The following is a 16685-nucleotide window of genomic DNA, read 5'->3' as shown; positions in this document are numbered from 1 at the left end:
CAAGGCAAGGGCGGCCCTGCCAACACACCTGCCCTCGCACCACTTTCTCGTCTCGAACACCCGGGAGCGCTTACTCCCACCATCGGGTCCCGGAAAATCCTCTAGGGTTAGGGTTAGGGTTAGGGTTAGGCTGGAGAAATAGGGACAGCCTGGAGGCACCATTGCAGGGGCTCTGCAAAGGGGCTGCCAAGGCAAGGGCGGCCCTGCCAACACACCTGCCCTCGCACCACTTTCTCGTCTCGACCACCCGGGGGCGCTTACTCCCACCATCGGGCCCCAGAAAATCCTCTAGGGTTAGGGTTAGGGTTAGGGTGGAGAAATAGGGACAGCCTGGAGGCGCCATTGCAGGGGCTCTGCAAAGGGGCTGCCAAGGCAAGGGCGGCCCAGCCAACACACCTGCCCTCGCACCACTTTCTCGTCTCGACCACCCGGGGGCACTTACTCCCACCATCGGGCCCCGGAAAATCCTCTAGGGTTAGGGTTAGGGTTAGGGTTAGGCTGGAGAAATCGGGACTGCCTGGAGGCGCCATTGCAGGGGCTCTGCAAAGGGGCTGCCAAGGCAAGGGCGGCCCTGCCAACACACCTGCCCTCGCACCACTTTCTCGTCTCGACCACCCGGGGGCACTTACTCCCACCATCGGGCCCCAGAAAATCCTCTAGGGTTAGGGTTAGGGTTAGGGTTAGGCTTGAGAAATCGGGACAGCCTGGAGGCGCCATTGCAGGGGCTCTGCAAAGGGGCTGCCAAGGCAAGGGCGGCCCTGCCAACACACCTGCCCTCGCACCACTTTCTCGTCTCGACCACCCGGGGGCACTTACTCCCACCATCGGGCCCCGGAAAATCCTCTAGGGTTAGGGTTAGGGTTAGGGTTAGGCTTGAGAAATAGGGACAGCCTGGAGGCACCATTGCAGGGGCTCTGCAAAGGGGCTGCCAAGGCAAGGGCGGCCCTGCCAACACACCTGCCCTCGCACCACTTTCTCGTCTCGACCACCCGGGGGCGCTTACTCCCACCATTGGGCCCCAGAAATCCTCTAGGGTTAGGGTTAGGGTTAGGGTTAGGCTGGAGAAAGAGGGACAGCCTGGAGGCGCCATTGCAGGGGCTCTGCAAAGGGGCTGCCAAGGCAAGGGCGGCCCTGCCAACACACCTGCCCTCGCACCACTTTCTCGTCTCGACCACCCGGGGGCGCTTACTCCCACCATTGGGCCCCAGAAAACCTCTAGGGTTAGGGTTAGGCTTAGGGTTAGGCTGGAGAAATAGGGACAGCCTGGAGGCGCCATTGCAGGGGCTCTGCAAAGGGGCTGCCAAGGCAAGGGCGGCCCTGCCAACACACCTGCCCTCGCACCACTTTCTCGTCACGACCACCCGGGGGCGCTTACTCCCACCATCGGGTCCCGGAAAATCCTCTAGGGTTAGGGTTAGGGTTAGGGTTAGGCTGGAGAAATCGGGACAGCCTGGAGGCACCATTGCAGGGGCTCTGCAAAGGGGCTGCCAAGGCAAGGGCGGCCCTGCCAACACACCTGCCCTCGCACCACTTTCTCGTCTCGAACACCCGGGAGCGCTTACTCCCACCATCAGGTCCCGGAAAATCCTCTAGGGTTAGGGTTAGGGTTAGGGTTAGGCTGGAGAAATAGGGACAGCCTGGAGGCACCATTGCAGGGGCTCTGCAAAGGGGCTGCCAAGGCAAGGGCGGCCCTGCCAACACACCTGCCCTCGCACCACTTTCTCGTCTCGACCACCCGGGGGCGCTTACTCCCACCATCGGGCCCCAGAAAATCCTCTAGGGTTAGGGTTAGGGTTAGGCTGGAGAAATAGGGACAGCCTGGAGGCGCCATTGCAGGGGCTCTGCAAAGGGGCTGCCAAGGCAAGGGCGGCCCAGCCAACACACCTGCCCTCGCACCACTTTCTCGTCTCGAACACCCGGGGGCACTTACTCCCACCATCGGGCCCCGGAAAATCCTCTAGGGTTAGGGTTAGGGTTAGGGTTAGGCTGGAGAAATCGGGACAGCCTGGAGGCGCCATTGCAGGGGCTCTGCAAAGGGGCTGCCAAGGCAAGGGCGGCCCTGCCAACACACCTGCCCTCGCACCACTTTCTCGTCTCGACCACCCGGGGGCACTTACTCCCACCATCGGGCCCCAGAAAATCCTCTAGGGTTAGGGTTAGGGTTAGGGTTAGGCTGGAGAAATCGGGACAGCCTGGAGGCGCCATTGCAGGGGCTCTGCAAAGGGGCTGCCAAGGCAAGGGCGGCCCTGCCAACACACCTGCCCTCGCACCACTTTCTCGTCTCGACCACCCGGGGGCACTTACTCCCACCATCGCGCCCCAGAAAATCCTCTAGGGTTAGGGTTAGGGTTAGGGTTAGGCTGGAGAAATAGGGACAGCCTGGAGGCACCATTGCAGGGGCTCTGCAAAGGGGCTGCCAAGGCAAGGGCGGCCCTGCCAACACACCTGCCCTCGCACCACTTTCTCGTCTCGACCACCCGGGGGCGCTTACTCCCACCATTGGGCCCCAGAAATCCTCTAGGGTTAGGGTTAGGGTTAGGGTTAGGCTGGAGAAATAGGGACTGCCTGGAGGCACCATTGCAGGGGCTCTGCAAAGGGGCTGCCAAGGCAAGGGCGGCCCTGCCAACACACCTGCCCTCGCACCACTTTCTCGTCTCGACCACCCGGGGGCGCTTACTCCCACCATTGGGCCCCAGAAATCCTCTAGGGTTAGGGTTAGGGTTAGGGTTAGGCTGGAGAAATAGGGACTGCCTGGAGGCACCATTGCAGGGGCTCTGCAAAGGGGCTGCCAAGGCAAGGGCGGCCCTGCCAACACACCTGCCCTCGCACCACTTTCTCGTCTCGACCACCCGGGGGTACTTACTCCCACCATCGGGTCCCGGAAAATCCTCTAGGGTTAGGGTTAGGGTTAGGGTTAGGCTGGAGAAATAGGGACAGCCTGGAGGCACCATTGCAGGGGCTCTGCAAAGGGGCTGCCAAGGCAAGGGCGGCCCTGCCAACACACCTGCCCTCGCACCACTTTCTCGTCTCGACCACCCGGGGGTACTTACTCCCACCATCGGGCCCCAGAAATCCTCTAGGGTTAGGGTTAGGGTTAGGGTTAGGCTGGAGAAATAGGGACAGCCTGGAGGCGCCATTGCAGGGGCTCTGCAAAGGGGCTGCCAAGGCAAGGGCGGCCCTGCCAACACACCTGCCCTCGCACCACTTTCTCGTCTCGACCACCCGGGGGCACTTGCTCCCACCATTGGGCCCCAGAAAACCTCTAGGGTTAGGGTTAGGCTTAGGGTTAGGCTGGAGAAATAGGGACTGCCTGGAGGCGCCATTGCAGGGGCTCTGCAAAGGGGCTGCCAAGGCAAGGGCGGCCCTGCCAACACACCTGCCCTCGCACCACTTTCTCGTCACGACCACCCGGGGGCGCTTACTCCCACCATCGGGTCCCGGAAAATCCTCTAGGGTTAGGGTTAGGGTTAGGGTTAGGCTTGAGAAATAGGGACAGCCTGGAGGCGCCATTGCAGGGGCTCTGCAAAGGGGCTGCCAAGGCAAGGGCGGCCCTGCCAACACACCTGCCCTCGCACCACTTTCTCGTCTCGAACACCCGGGAGCGCTTACTCCCACCATCGGGTCCCGGAAAATCCTCTAGGGTTAGGGTTAGGGTTAGGGTTAGGCTGGAGAAATCGGGACAGCCTGGAGGCGCCATTGCAGGGGCTCTGCAAAGGGGCTGCCAAGGCAAGGGCGGCCCTGCCAACACACCTGCCCTCGCACCACTTTCTCGTCTCAACCACCCGGGAGCGCTTACTCCCACCATCGGGCCCCAGAAAATCCTCTAGGGTTAGGGTTAGGGTTAGGGTGGAGAAATAGGGACAGCCTGGAGGCGCCATTGCAGGGGCTCTGCAAAGGGGCTGCCAAGGCAAGGGCGGCCCAGCCAACACACCTGCCCTCGCACCACTTTCTCGTCTCGACCACCCGGGGGCACTTACTCCCACCATCGGGCCCCGGAAAATCCTCTAGGGTTAGGGTTAGGGTTAGGGTTAGGCTGGAGAAATCGGGACTGCCTGGAGGCGCCATTGCAGGGGCTCTGCAAAGGGGCTGCCAAGGCAAGGGCGGCCCTGCCAACACACCTGCCCTCGCACCACTTTCTCGTCTCGACCACCCGGGGGCACTTACTCCCACCATCGGGCCCCAGAAAATCCTCTAGGGTTAGGGTTAGGGTTAGGGTTAGGCTTGAGAAATAGGGACAGCCTGGAGGCGCCATTGCAGGGGCTCTGCAAAGGGGCTGCCAAGGCAAGGGCGGCCCTGCCAACACACCTGCCCTCGCACCACTTTCTCGTCTCGACCACCCGGGGGCACTTACTCCCACCATCGGGCCCCGGAAAATCCTCTAGGGTTAGGGTTAGGGTTAGGGTTAGGCTTGAGAAATAGGGACAGCCTGGAGGCACCATTGCAGGGGCTCTGCAAAGGGGCTGCCAAGGCAAGGGCGGCCCTGCCAACACACCTGCCCTCGCACCACTTTCTCGTCTCGACCACCCGGGGGCGCTTACTCCCACCATTGGGCCCCAGAAATCCTCTAGGGTTAGGGTTAGGGTTAGGGTTAGGCTGGAGAAAGAGGGACAGCCTGGAGGCGCCATTGCAGGGGCTCTGCAAAGGGGCTGCCAAGGCAAGGGCGGCCCTGCCAACACACCTGCCCTCGCACCACTTTCTCGTCTCGACCACCCGGGGGCGCTTACTCCCACCATTGGGCCCCAGAAAACCTCTAGGGTTAGGGTTAGGCTTAGGGTTAGGCTGGAGAAATAGGGACAGCCTGGAGGCGCCATTGCAGGGGCTCTGCAAAGGGGCTGCCAAGGCAAGGGCGGCCCTGCCAACACACCTGCCCTCGCACCACTTTCTCGTCACGACCACCCGGGGGCGCTTACTCCCACCATCGGGTCCCGGAAAATCCTCTAGGGTTAGGGTTAGGGTTAGGGTTAGGCTGGAGAAATCGGGACAGCCTGGAGGCACCATTGCAGGGGCTCTGCAAAGGGGCTGCCAAGGCAAGGGCGGCCCTGCCAACACACCTGCCCTCGCACCACTTTCTCGTCTCGAACACCCGGGAGCGCTTACTCCCACCATCGGGTCCCGGAAAATCCTCTAGGGTTAGGGTTAGGGTTAGGGTTAGGCTGGAGAAATAGGGACTGCCTGGAGGCGCCATTGCAGGGGCTCTGCAAAGGGGCTGCCAAGGCAAGGGCGGCCCAGCCAACACACCTGCCCTCGCACCACTTTCTCGTCTCGACCACCCGGGGGCACTTACTCCCACCATCGGGCCCCGGAAAATCCTCTAGGGTTAGGGTTAGGGTTAGGGTTAGGCTGGAGAAATCGGGACTGCCTGGAGGCGCCATTGCAGGGGCTCTGCAAAGGGGCTGCCAAGGCAAGGGCGGCCCTGCCAACACACCTGCCCTCGCACCACTTTCTCGTCTCGACCACCCGGGGGCACTTACTCCCACCATCGGGCCCCAGAAAATCCTCTAGGGTTAGGGTTAGGGTTAGGGTTAGGCTTGAGAAATCGGGACAGCCTGGAGGCGCCATTGCAGGGGCTCTGCAAAGGGGCTGCCAAGGCAAGGGCGGCCCTGCCAACACACCTGCCCTCGCACCACTTTCTCGTCTCGACCACCCGGGGGCACTTACTCCCACCATCGGGCCCCGGAAAATCCTCTAGGGTTAGGGTTAGGGTTAGGGTTAGGCTGGAGAAATCGGGACAGCCTGGAGGCGCCATTGCAGGGGCTCTGCAAAGGGGCTGCCAAGGCAAGGGCGGCCCTGCCAACACACCTGCCCTCGCACCACTTTCTCGTCTCGACCACCCGGGGGCGCTTACTCCCACCATTGGGCCCCAGAAAACCTCTAGGGTTAGGGTTAGGCTTAGGGTTAGGCTGGAGAAATAGGGACAGCCTGGAGGCGCCATTGCAGGGGCTCTGCAAAGGGGCTGCCAAGGCAAGGGCGGCCCTGCCAACACACCTGCCCTCGCACCACTTTCTCGTCACGACCACCCGGGGGCGCTTACTCCCACCATCGGGTCCCGGAAAATCCTCTAGGGTTAGGGTTAGGGTTAGGGTTAGGCTGGAGAAATCGGGACAGCCTGGAGGCACCATTGCAGGGGCTCTGCAAAGGGGCTGCCAAGGCAAGGGCGGCCCTGCCAACACACCTGCCCTCGCACCACTTTCTCGTCTCGAACACCCGGGAGCGCTTACTCCCACCATCGGGTCCCGGAAAATCCTCTAGGGTTAGGGTTAGGGTTAGGGTTAGGCTGGAGAAATAGGGACAGCCTGGAGGCACCATTGCAGGGGCTCTGCAAAGGGGCTGCCAAGGCAAGGGCGGCCCTGCCAACACACCTGCCCTCGCACCACTTTCTCGTCTCGACCACCCGGGGGCGCTTACTCCCACCATCGGGCCCCAGAAAATCCTCTAGGGTTAGGGTTAGGGTTAGGCTGGAGAAATAGGGACAGCCTGGAGGCGCCATTGCAGGGGCTCTGCAAAGGGGCTGCCAAGGCAAGGGCGGCCCAGCCAACACACCTGCCCTCGCACCACTTTCTCGTCTCGACCACCCGGGGGCACTTACTCCCACCATCGGGCCCCGGAAAATCCTCTAGGGTTAGGGTTAGGGTTAGGGTTAGGCTGGAGAAATCGGGACAGCCTGGAGGCGCCATTGCAGGGGCTCTGCAAAGGGGCTGCCAAGGCAAGGGCGGCCCTGCCAACACACCTGCCCTCGCACCACTTTCTCGTCTCGACCACCCGGGGGCACTTACTCCCACCATCGGGCCCCAGAAAATCCTCTAGGGTTAGGGTTAGGGTTAGGGTTAGGCTGGAGAAATCGGGACAGCCTGGAGGCGCCATTGCAGGGGCTCTGCAAAGGGGCTGCCAAGGCAAGGGCGGCCCTGCCAACACACCTGCCCTCGCACCACTTTCTCGTCTCGACCACCCGGGGGCACTTACTCCCACCATCGCGCCCCAGAAAATCCTCTAGGGTTAGGGTTAGGGTTAGGGTTAGGCTGGAGAAATAGGGACAGCCTGGAGGCACCATTGCAGGGGCTCTGCAAAGGGGCTGCCAAGGCAAGGGCGGCCCTGCCAACACACCTGCCCTCGCACCACTTTCTCGTCTCGACCACCCGGGGCACTTACTCCCACCATTGGGCCCCAGAAATCCTCTAGGGTTAGGGTTAGGGTTAGGGTTAGGCTGGAGAAATAGGGACTGCCTGGAGGCGCCATTGCAGGGGCTCTGCAAAGGGGCTGCCAAGGCAAGGGCGGCCCTGCCAACACACCTGCCCTCGCACCACTTTCTCGTCTCGACCACCCGGGGGCACTTACTCCCACCATCGGGCCCCAGAAAATCCTCTAGGGTTAGGGTTAGGGTTAGGGTTAGGCTGGAGAAATAGGGACAGCCTGGAGGCGCCATTGCAGGGGCTCTGCAAAGGGGCTGCCAAGGCAAGGGCGGCCCTGCCAACACACCTGCCCTCGCACCACTTTCTCGTCTCGACCACCCGGGGGTACTTACTCCCACCATCGGGTCCCGGAAAATCCTCTAGGGTTAGGGTTAGGGTTAGGGTTAGGCTGGAGAAATAGGGACAGCCTGGAGGCACCATTGCAGGGGCTCTGCAAAGGGGCTGCCAAGGCAAGGGCGGCCCTGCCAACACACCTGCCCTCGCACCACTTTCTCGTCTCGACCACCCGGGGGTACTTACTCCCACCATCGGGCCCCAGAAATCCTCTAGGGTTAGGGTTAGGGTTAGGGTTAGGCTGGAGAAATAGGGACAGCCTGGAGGCGCCATTGCAGGGGCTCTGCAAAGGGGCTGCCAAGGCAAGGGCGGCCCTGCCAACACACCTGCCCTCGCACCACTTTCTCGTCTCGACCACCCGGGGGCACTTGCTCCCACCATTGGGCCCCAGAAAACCTCTAGGGTTAGGGTTAGGCTTAGGGTTAGGCTGGAGAAATAGGGACTGCCTGGAGGCGCCATTGCAGGGGCTCTGCAAAGGGGCTGCCAAGGCAAGGGCGGCCCTGCCAACACACCTGCCCTCGCACCACTTTCTCGTCACGACCACCCGGGGGCGCTTACTCCCACCATCGGGTCCCGGAAAATCCTCTAGGGTTAGGGTTAGGGTTAGGGTTAGGCTTGAGAAATAGGGACAGCCTGGAGGCGCCATTGCAGGGGCTCTGCAAAGGGGCTGCCAAGGCAAGGGCGGCCCTGCCAACACACCTGCCCTCGCACCACTTTCTCGTCTCGACCACCCGGGGGCGCTTACTCCCACCATCGGGTCCCGGAAAATCCTCTAGGGTTAGGGTTAGGGTTAGGGTTAGGCTGGAGAAATCGGGACAGCCTGGAGGCGCCATTGCAGGGGCTCTGCAAAGGGGCTGCCAAGGCAAGGGCGGCCCTGCCAACACACCTGCCCTCGCACCACTTTCTCGTCTCGACCACCCGGGGGCACTTACTCCCACCATCGGGCCCCGGAAAATCCTCTAGGGTTAGGGTTAGGGTTAGGGTTAGGCTTGAGAAATAGGGACAGCCTGGAGGCACCATTGCAGGGGCTCTGCAAAGGGGCTGCCAAGGCAAGGGCGGCCCTGCCAACACACCTGCCCTCGCACCACTTTCTCGTCTCGACCACCCGGGGGCGCTTACTCCCACCATTGGGCCCCAGAAAATCCTCTAGGGTTAGGGTTAGGGTTAGGGTTAGGCTGGAGAAATAGGGACAGCCTGGAGGCACCATTGCAGGGGCTCTGCAAAGGGGCTGCCAAGGCAAGGGCGGCCCTGCCAACACACCTGCCCTCGCACCACTTTCTCGTCTCGACCACCCGGGGGCGCTTACTCCCACCATCGGGCCCCGGAAAATCCTCTAGGGTTAGGGTTAGGGTTAGGGTTAGGCTTGAGAAATCGGGACAGCCTGGAGGCGCCATTGCAGGGGCTCTGCAAAGGGGCTGCCAAGGCAAGGGCGGCCCTGCCAACACACCTGCCCTCGCACCACTTTCTCGTCTCGACCACCCGGGGGCGCTTACTCCCACCATCGGGTCCCGGAAAATCCTCTAGGGTTAGGGTTAGGGTTAGGGTTAGGCTGGAGAAATAGGGACAGCCTGGAGGCGCCATTGCAGGGGCTCTGCAAAGGGGCTGCCAAGGCAAGGGCGGCCCTGCCAACACACCTGCCCTCGCACCACTTTCTCGTCTCGACCACCCGGGGGCACTTACTCCCACCATTGGGCCCCAGAAAATCCTCTAGGGTTAGGGTTAGGGTTAGGGTTAGGCTGGAGAAATCGGGACAGCCTGGAGGCGCCATTGCAGGGGCTCTGCAAAGGGGCTGCCAAGGCAAGGGCGGCCCTGCCAACACACCTGCCCTCGCACCACTTTCTCGTCTCGACCACCCGGGGGCGCTTACTCCCACCATCGGGCCCCGGAAATCCTCTAGGGTTAGGGTTAGGGTTAGGGTTAGGCTGGAGAAATAGGGACAGCCTGGAGGCGCCATTGCAGGGGCTCTGCAAAGGGGCTGCCAAGGCAAGGGCGGCCCTGCCAACACACCTGCCCTCGCACCACTTTCTCGTCTCGACCACCCGGGGGCACTTACTCCCACCATCGGGTCCCGGAAAACCTCTATGGTTAGGGTTAGCGTTAGGGTTAGGGTTAGGCTTGAGAAATAGGGACAGCCTGGAGGCGCCATTGCAGGGGCTCTGCAAAGGGGCTGCCAAGGCAAGGGCGGCCCTGCCAACACACCTGCCCTCGCACCACTTTCTCGTCTCGACCACCCGGGGGCACTTACTCCCACCATCGGGCCCCAGAAAATCCTCTAGGGTTAGGGTTAGGGTTAGGGTTAGGCTGGAGAAATAGGGACAGCCTGGAGGCGCCATTGCAGGGGCTCTGCAAAGGGGCTGCCAAGGCAAGGGCGGCCCTGCCAACACACCTGCCCTCGCACCACTTTCTCATCTCGACCACCCGGGGGCACTTACTCCCACCATCGGGCCCCGGAAATCCTCTAGGGTTAGGGTTAGGGTTAGGGTTAGGCTGGAGAAATAGGGACAGCCTGGAGGCGCCATTGCAGGGGCTCTGCAAAGGGGCTGCCAAGGCAAGGGCGGCCCTGCCAACACACCTGCCCTCGCACCACTTTCTCGTCTCGACCACCCGGGGGCGCTTACTCCCACCATCGGGCCCCAGAAAATCCTCTAGGGTTAGGGTTAGGGTTAGGGTTAGGCTGGAGAAATCGGGACAGCCTGGAGGCGCCATTGCAGGGGCTCTGCAAAGGGGCTGCCAAGGCAAGGGCGGCCCTGCCAACACACCTGCCCTCGCACCACTTTCTCGTCTCGACCACCCGGGGGCACTTGCTCCCACCATCGGGCCCCGGAAAATCCTCTAGGGTTAGGGTTAGGGTTAGGGTTAGGCTTGAGAAATAGGGACAGCCTGGAGGCACCATTGCAGGGGCTCTGCAAAGGGGCTGCCAAGGCAAGGGCGGCCCTGCCAACACACCTGCCCTCGCACCACTTTCTCGTCTCGACCACCCAGGGGCGCTTACTCCCACCATTGGGCCCCAGAAAATCCTCTAGGGTTAGGGTTAGGCTTAGGGTTAGGCTGGAGAAATCGGGACAGCCTGGAGGCGCCATTGCAGGGGCTCTGCAAAGGGGCTGCCAAGGCAAGGGCGGCCCTGCCAACACACCTGCCCTCGCACCACTTTCTCGTCTCGACCACCCGGGGGCGCTTACTCCCACCATCGGGCCCCGGAAAATCCTCTAGGGTTAGGGTTAGGGTTAGGGTTAGGCTGGAGAAATCGGGACAGCCTGGAGGCGCCATTGCAGGGGCTCTGCAAAGGGGCTGCCAAGGCAAGGGCGGCCCTGCCAACACACCTGCCCTCGCACCACTTTCTCGTCTCGACCACCCGGGGGCGCTTACTCCCACCATTGGGCCCCAGAAAATCCTCTAGGGTTAGGGTTAGGGTTAGGGTTAGGCTGGAGAAATAGGGACAGCCTGGAGGCGCCATTGCAGGGGCTCTGCAAAGGGGCTGCCAAGGCAAGGGCGGCCCTGCCAACACACCTGCCCTCGCACCACTTTCTCGTCTCGACCACCCGGGGGCGCTTACTCCCACCATCGGGCCCCGGAAATCCTCTAGGGTTAGGGTTAGGGTTAGGGTTAGGCTGGAGAAATAGGGACAGCCTGGAGGCGCCATTGCAGGGGCTCTGCAAAGGGGCTGCCAAGGCAAGGGCGGCCCTGCCAACACACCTGCCCTCGCACCACTTTCTCGTCTCGACCACCCGGGGGCGCTTACTCCCACCATCGGGCCCCGGAAAACCTCTAGGGTTAGGGTTAGGGTTAGGGTTAGGCTGGAGAAATAGGGACAGCCTGGAGGCGCCATTGCAGGGGCTCTGCAAAGGGGCTGCCAAGGCAAGGGCGGCCCTGCCAACACACCTGCCCTCGCACCACTTTCTCGTCTCGACCACCCGGGGGCACTTACTCCCACCATCGGGTCCCGGAAAACCTCTATGGTTAGGGTTAGCGTTAGGGTTAGGGTTAGGCTTGAGAAATAGGGACAGCCTGGAGGCGCCATTGCAGGGGCTCTGCAAAGGGGCTGCCAAGGCAAGGGCGGCCCTGCCAACACACCTGCCCTCGCACCACTTTCTCGTCTCGACCACCCGGGGGCACTTACTCCCACCATCGGGCCCCAGAAAATCCTCTAGGGTTAGGGTTAGGGTTAGGGTTAGGCTGGAGAAATAGGGACAGCCTGGAGGCGCCATTGCAGGGGCTCTGCAAAGGGGCTGCCAAGGCAAGGGCGGCCCTGCCAACACACCTGCCCTCGCACCACTTTCTCATCTCGACCACCCGGGGGCACTTACTCCCACCATCGGGCCCCGGAAATCCTCTAGGGTTAGGGTTAGGGTTAGGGTTAGGCTGGAGAAATAGGGACAGCCTGGAGGCGCCATTGCAGGGGCTCTGCAAAGGGGCTGCCAAGGCAAGGGCGGCCCTGCCAACACACCTGCCCTCGCACCACTTTCTCGTCTCGACCACCCGGGGGCGCTTACTCCCACCATCGGGCCCCGGAAAATCCTCTAGGATTAGGGTTAGGGTTAGGGTTAGGCTTGAGAAATCGGGACAGCCTGGAGGCGCCATTGCAGGGGCTCTGCAAAGGGGCTGCCAAGGCAAGGGCGGCCCTGCCAACACACCTGCCCTCGCACCACTTTCTCGTCTCGACCACCCGGGGGCACTTGCTCCCACCATCGGGCCCCGGAAAATCCTCTAGGGTTAGGGTTAGGGTTAGGGTTAGGCTTGAGAAATAGGGACAGCCTGGAGGCACCATTGCAGGGGCTCTGCAAAGGGGCTGCCAAGGCAAGGGCGGCCCTGCCAACACACCTGCCCTCGCACCACTTTCTCGTCTCGACCACCCAGGGGCGCTTACTCCCACCATTGGGCCCCAGAAAATCCTCTAGGGTTAGGGTTAGGCTTAGGGTTAGGCTGGAGAAATAGGGACAGCCTGGAGGCGCCATTGCAGGGGCTCTGCAAAGGGGCTGCCAAGGCAAGGGCGGCCCTGCCAACACACCTGCCCTCGCACCACTTTCTCGTCTCGACCACCCGGGGGCGCTTACTCCCACCATCGGGTCCCGGAAAATCCTCTAGGGTTAGGGTTAGCGTTAGGGTTAGGCTTGAGAAATCGGGACAGCCTGGAGGCACCATTGCAGGGGCTCTGCAAAGGGGCTGCCAAGGCAAGGGCGGCCCTGCCAACACACCTGCCCTCGCACCACTTTCTAGTCTCGAACACCCGGGGGCACTTACTCCCACCATCGGGCCCCGGAAAATCCTCTAGGGTTAGGGTTAGGGTTAGGGTTAGGCTGGAGAAATAGGGACAGCCTGGAGGCGCCATTGCAGGGGCTCTGCAAAGGGGCTGCCAAGGCAAGGGCAGCCCTGCCAACACACCTGCCCTCGCACCACTTTCTCGTCTCGACCACCCGGGGGCACTTACTCCCACCATCGGGCCCCGGAAAATCCTCTAGGGTTAGGGTTAGGGTTAGGGTTAGGCTTGAGAAATCGGGACAGCCTGGAGGCGCCATTGCAGGGGCTCTGCAAAGGGGCTGCCAAGGCAAGGGCGGCCCTGCCAACACACCTGCCCTCGCACCACTTTCTCGTCTCGACCACCCGGGGGCACTTACTCCCACCATCGGGCCCCGGAAAATCCTCTAGGGTTAGGGTTAGGGTTAGGGTTAGGCTTGAGAAATAGGGACAGCCTGGAGGCACCATTGCAGGGGCTCTGCAAAGGGGCTGCCAAGGCAAGGGCGGCCCTGCCAACACACCTGCCCTCGCACCACTTTCTCGTCTCGACCACCCGGGGGCGCTTACTCCCACCATTGGGCCCCAGAAATCCTCTAGGGTTAGGGTTAGGGTTAGGGTTAGGCTGGAGAAAGAGGGACAGCCTGGAGGCGCCATTGCAGGGGCTCTGCAAAGGGGCTGCCAAGGCAAGGGCGGCCCTGCCAACACACCTGCCCTCGCACCACTTTCTCGTCTCGACCACCCGGGGGCGCTTACTCCCACCATTGGGCCCCAGAAAACCTCTAGGGTTAGGGTTAGGCTTAGGGTTAGGCTGGAGAAATAGGGACTGCCTGGAGGCGCCATTGCAGGGGCTCTGCAAAGGGGCTGCCAAGGCAAGGGCGGCCCTGCCAACACACCTGCCCTCGCACCACTTTCTCGTCACGACCACCCGGGGGCGCTTACTCCCACCATCGGGTCCCGGAAAATCCTCTAGGGTTAGGGTTAGGGTTAGGGTTAGGCTGGAGAAATCGGGACAGCCTGGAGGCACCATTGCAGGGGCTCTGCAAAGGGGCTGCCAAGGCAAGGGCGGCCCTGCCAACACACCTGCCCTCGCACCACTTTCTCGTCTCGAACACCCGGGAGCGCTTACTCCCACCATCGGGTCCCGGAAAATCCTCTAGGGTTAGGGTTAGGGTTAGGGTTAGGCTGGAGAAATAGGGACAGCCTGGAGGCACCATTGCAGGGGCTCTGCAAAGGGGCTGCCAAGGCAAGGGCGGCCCTGCCAACACACCTGCCCTCGCACCACTTTCTCGTCTTGACCACCCGGGGGCGCTTACTCCCACCATCGGGCCCCGGAAAATCCTCTAGGGTTAGGGTTAGGGTTAGGCTGGAGAAATAGGGACAGCCTGGAGGCGCCATTGCAGGGGCTCTGCAAAGGGGCTGCCAAGGCAAGGGCGGCCCAGCCAACACACCTGCCCTCGCACCACTTTCTCGTCTCGACCACCCGGGGGCACTTACTCCCACCATCGGGCCCCGGAAAATCCTCTAGGGTTAGGGTTAGGGTTAGGGTTAGGCTGGAGAAATCGGGACTGCCTGGAGGCGCCATTGCAGGGGCTCTGCAAAGGGGCTGCCAAGGCAAGGGCGGCCCTGCCAACACACCTGCCCTCGCACCACTTTCTCGTCTCGACCACCCGGGGGCACTTACTCCCACCATCGGGCCCCAGAAAATCCTCTAGGGTTAGGGTTAGGGTTAGGGTTAGGCTTGAGAAATCGGGACAGCCTGGAGGCGCCATTGCAGGGGCTCTGCAAAGGGGCTGCCAAGGCAAGGGCGGCCCTGCCAACACACCTGCCCTCGCACCACTTTCTCGTCTCGACCACCCGGGGGCGCTTACTCCCACCATTGGGCCCCAGAAATCCTCTAGGGTTAGGGTTAGGGTTAGGGTTAGGCTGGAGAAATAGGGACTGCCTGGAGGCACCATTGCAGGGGCTCTGCAAAGGGGCTGCCAAGGCAAGGGCGGCCCTGCCAACACACCTGCCCTCGCACCACTTTCTCGTCTCGACCACCCGGGGGCACTTACTCCCACCATCGGGCCCCAGAAAATCCTCTAGGGTTAGGGTTAGGGTTAGGGTTAGGCTGGAGAAATAGGGACAGCCTGGAGGCGCCATTGCAGGGGCTCTGCAAAGGGGCTGCCAAGGCAAGGGCGGCCCTGCCAACACACCTGCCCTCGCACCACTTTCTCGTCTCGACCACCCGGGGGTACTTACTCCCACCATCGGGTCCCGGAAAATCCTCTAGGGTTAGGGTTAGGGTTAGGGTTAGGCTGGAGAAATAGGGACAGCCTGGAGGCACCATTGCAGGGGCTCTGCAAAGGGGCTGCCAAGGCAAGGGCGGCCCTGCCAACACACCTGCCCTCGCACCACTTTCTCGTCTCGACCACCCGGGGGTACTTACTCCCACCATCGGGCCCCAGAAATCCTCTAGGGTTAGGGTTAGGGTTAGGGTTAGGCTGGAGAAATAGGGACAGCCTGGAGGCGCCATTGCAGGGGCTCTGCAAAGGGGCTGCCAAGGCAAGGGCGGCCCTGCCAACACACCTGCCCTCGCACCACTTTCTCGTCTCGACCACCCGGGGGCACTTGCTCCCACCATTGGGCCCCAGAAAACCTCTAGGGTTAGGGTTAGGCTTAGGGTTAGGCTGGAGAAATAGGGACTGCCTGGAGGCGCCATTGCAGGGGCTCTGCAAAGGGGCTGCCAAGGCAAGGGCGGCCCTGCCAACACACCTGCCCTCGCACCACTTTCTCGTCACGACCACCCGGGGGCGCTTACTCCCACCATCGGGTCCCGGAAAATCCTCTAGGGTTAGGGTTAGGGTTAGGGTTAGGCTTGAGAAATAGGGACAGCCTGGAGGCGCCATTGCAGGGGCTCTGCAAAGGGGCTGCCAAGGCAAGGGCGGCCCTGCCAACACACCTGCCCTCGCACCACTTTCTCGTCTCGAACACCCGGGAGCGCTTACTCCCACCATCGGGTCCCGGAAAATCCTCTAGGGTTAGGGTTAGGGTTAGGGTTAGGCTGGAGAAATCGGGACAGCCTGGAGGCGCCATTGCAGGGGCTCTGCAAAGGGGCTGCCAAGGCAAGGGCGGCCCTGCCAACACACCTGCCCTCGCACCACTTTCTCGTCTCGACCACCCGGGGGCACTTACTCCCACCATCGGGCCCCGGAAAATCCTCTAGGGTTAGGGTTAGGGTTAGGGTTAGGCTTGAGAAATAGGGACAGCCTGGAGGCACCATTGCAGGGGCTCTGCAAAGGGGCTGCCAAGGCAAGGGCGGCCCTGCCAACACACCTGCCCTCGCACCACTTTCTCGTCTCGACCACCCGGGGGCGCTTACTCCCACCATTGGGCCCCGGAAAATCCTCTAGGGTTAGGGTTAGGGTTAGGGTTAGGCTGGAGAAATAGGGACAGCCTGGAGGCACCATTGCAGGGGCTCTGCAAAGGGGCTGCCAAGGCAAGGGCGGCCCTGCCAACACACCTGCCCTCGCACCACTTTCTCGTCTCGAACACCCGGGGGCGCTTACTCCCACCATCGGGCCCCGGAAAATCCTCTAGGGTTAGGGTTAGGGTTAGGGTTAGGCTTGAGAAATCGGGACAGCCTGGAGGCGCCATTGCAGGGGCTCTGCAAAGGGGCTGCCAAGGCAAGGGCGGCCCTGCCAACACACCTGCCCTCGCACCACTTTCTCGTCTCGACCACCCGGGGGCGCTTACTCCCACCATTGGGCCCCAGAAATCCTCTAGGGTTAGCGTTAGGGTTAGGGTTAGGCTGGAGAAATAGGGACTGCCTGGAGGCACCATTGCAGGGGCTCTGCAAAGGGGCTGCCAAGGCAAGGGCGGCCCTGCCAACACACCTGCCCTCGCACCACTTTCTCGTCTCGACCACCCGGGGGCACTTACTCCCACCATCGG

Source organism: Struthio camelus, chromosome Z, assembly GCF_040807025.1.
Source record: "Struthio camelus isolate bStrCam1 chromosome Z, bStrCam1.hap1, whole genome shotgun sequence".
NCBI classification, from domain to species: domain Eukaryota; kingdom Metazoa; phylum Chordata; class Aves; order Struthioniformes; family Struthionidae; genus Struthio; species Struthio camelus.
This window is presented reverse-complemented; position numbering follows the sequence as displayed.